The sequence below is a fragment of the Mus caroli genome, unplaced genomic scaffold, assembly GCF_978045245.1.
Source record: "Mus caroli unplaced genomic scaffold, Mus_caroli_1 scaffold_15, whole genome shotgun sequence".
In the NCBI taxonomy this organism is placed as follows: domain Eukaryota; kingdom Metazoa; phylum Chordata; class Mammalia; order Rodentia; family Muridae; genus Mus; species Mus caroli.
The window spans coordinates 86,715,459-86,718,176 of NW_028227270.1; the positions used below are offsets into that span (position 1 = coordinate 86,715,459).

General features: G+C 39.5%; 1 pseudogene; it reads right to left on the reverse strand.

Moving 5' to 3' along the window:
- Positions 1-1,146: 1,146 nt before the first annotated feature.
- On the reverse strand, positions 1,147-1,460 carry LOC110307546 (ATP synthase F(0) complex subunit g, mitochondrial pseudogene; annotated as a pseudogene).
- Between the last annotated feature and the right edge of the window lie 1,258 nt (positions 1,461-2,718).

Genomic DNA, 2,718 nt, shown 5'->3' on the forward strand with positions numbered 1-2,718 from the left:
GAGGGAAGGCCCTTCAGCAGTGAATTCCGTTTGGGATTAGACACAAGTCTCATTGTTTTTCGTGATAATAATGCCTCACATTACAATGTAGTGATAGTGGGGAAGACAGGACTCCAGAAAGAGATTGGCTTTGAGAGGGCTGGAACTGGGCTTAGTTTTGTTGGAGGGAAGGCAAGATATATGAAAGAAAAGGATGAAGTGTAACTAGATAGGTCTGGCAAGGCAAGAGTGCAGGGCTCCTGAAGTGTGGCATCCCATACTTCATGTGATGTCCCATGCAGTCATGGGTCTTGGCTCAGAGACAGCATAGACAGTTTGCGTAGAAGCCTATACACCAGACAGAGCTCTCAAGCTGAATGTTATCTCTTGTTCTTCCACATGGCAAATGAATGAAGTTGCATTAGAACGAATCATCTCAGCTGGGCAAGGTAACACACAGCTGCAATCCCAACACCAGTGAGGAAGAAACAAGGGTTTGGGGCAAACCTGGGCTGTGTAGTGAGACTCTGTTTCAACATCCATCCAAACAGTAAAAGAAATCCCATCCCTGCCAGTCTATGACAAGAAGCTGTGCTATCTAGAGGTAGTACTTTTCTTTGTTGATGCTTCAATATATGACTAAAATATAGCATTGTCAATATAACACTTACAATTAATTTTCTCTCAGTAGAGTTCACTGTTTATCTTATGCTTGAACCATTTCCTGACAGGAAAGAGTTCTGAGGTTGCATACTGGTGGAGGATAATGATGGTTTTCTAAAGTCTTAAATTTCTTTAAAATTCTATTTCATCAATTCTTTGAGAATTTTATACATCTATGTCATTGTACAATCATTGATCATATTCATCCCCAATTCCTCATCCTAACTCCTCCCAGATCATCCTCACCCACTGTTCTATTCCTCCCAACTTTATGTGCTCTCTCTCTCTCTCTTACTCACTAAGTCCAATTTGTGCTCCCCATATAGCCATAAATGAAGGGCCATCCATTCATGGAGTATGGTGGTCTACATTTTTTTTTTTTTTTTTTTTTTTTTTTTTTTTTTTGCTATTTGACACCTAGTACTTTATTCAGATAACAGTCCTGTTACACATGGTCCAAGAACATTCAAATAAGAACTCAACTCGGAAGTTAAAGTTTGGTCTTCAAACATGATAGCCAGCAATACCACGTTTGCCTATGATCTCTCCGATATAAAATCACATCCACACCTCAGTGGCCACCAAACTATTCAGCACAGCTTCCTCAACTGTAAGGTGTTTGAAGCTACCAGTTTTAGCACGTTGAATTATTTTTTTCACACTCTGAATAGCTGTAGGGATTTCACCAGGGGTTGGGGGAACCAGCTCAACCTTGGTGTAGTGCCAAAATGTGGCCAATTGAGGCTTCCGAGTATAAGTCATGGCAGTGGCCACCATCACCGATGCCTTCTCCACAAGTTACAGATGAACTTGGCCATGGTCGAAGGTGGAAGGTACATGTCCTCAAACCACCGGCTGACTGTCATCCCCGGGCTACACTATTTTAAAGAGACTCTTCCTCTTCCAGAAGCCAACCACTACCAATTGCTCCTCAGCTGGGGTGGAGGCTCTTGAGCCCCTCCCTCCTCTACCCTCAAAGGTTGGCTGGCTTGTTCTTGTGCAGGTCTTGTGTAGGCAACCACAGCTACTGAGAGTTGTTGAGTGCAGAGGTCCTGTCATGTGCAGAAGATACTCTTTCTCTCTGGCTTCCTCAATTTCTGGCTCTTTTAATATTCCCACCTCCTCTTCCAAGATGTTCCCTGAGCTCAGGGGGTGTGGGTAATACAGATGTTCCATTTGCACCTGAGCATTCCACTTAATCTCTGAACTTTGAAGAAGTCTTTTCTATATTATTTTCTATAATATCTCTTCTGGCTCCCCATTTCCTCTTACCACTTAATTGATGATAGTGAGATAACTTGCTTGGCCCAGTTTTCCAGTCTAGATGGTTTCATCCTTGTGGTATTGTTGGACAACATGAAGAACACTGGTTAAGTGAATCAAGAAACTTGCCAGATTCAAGTACTAATTGGATAACATTTACAAATGTTCTTTAAGTGTTGATAGCTGATTGTTATCTTCAGATAGACAAATATTCTCAGTGTGATTGCCTCCCATGAGACATGATGTGACTTTAGAAGGTGAAAAACTCCTTAATCTTATCAGGGGTGGTGGAACATGCCTTTCATCTTAGGAGCCATAGGAAGATGACTCTCTGAGTTCAAGGCCAGCCTGGTTTACAGAGAAAGTTGCAGGACATCCAGGTTTACACAGAGAAAACTTGTCTCAAAAAAACAAAAACAAGACAAAAACAGACAAAAAAAATTCTCAATATTTTAGTATATAAAAAACAAATATACACACACATATATATAATATATATTACATTTATAGTATTTAAAGGAATATATGTATCATAATTGTATATTAAATATTACATAGAGTATTATACATAGTTCTCACATATGATTTTCTATAACACATATGTTGTATAATATGTTGTTTATTATTTAAGCAGATATGCAGCATATATGGTACTGAAATTTCATGGGATGGGTAATTATGAATAAAAAATCTAAAATGTTGGGTGTAACTTATTTTTTCAAGCTATTTTAATGATGGTTATTAAATGCTTTAACCTCCTTTTTAGCCCACTACACAACAGAGCTAGTGGGAAAGAAAGGGTATGAAGTAGGG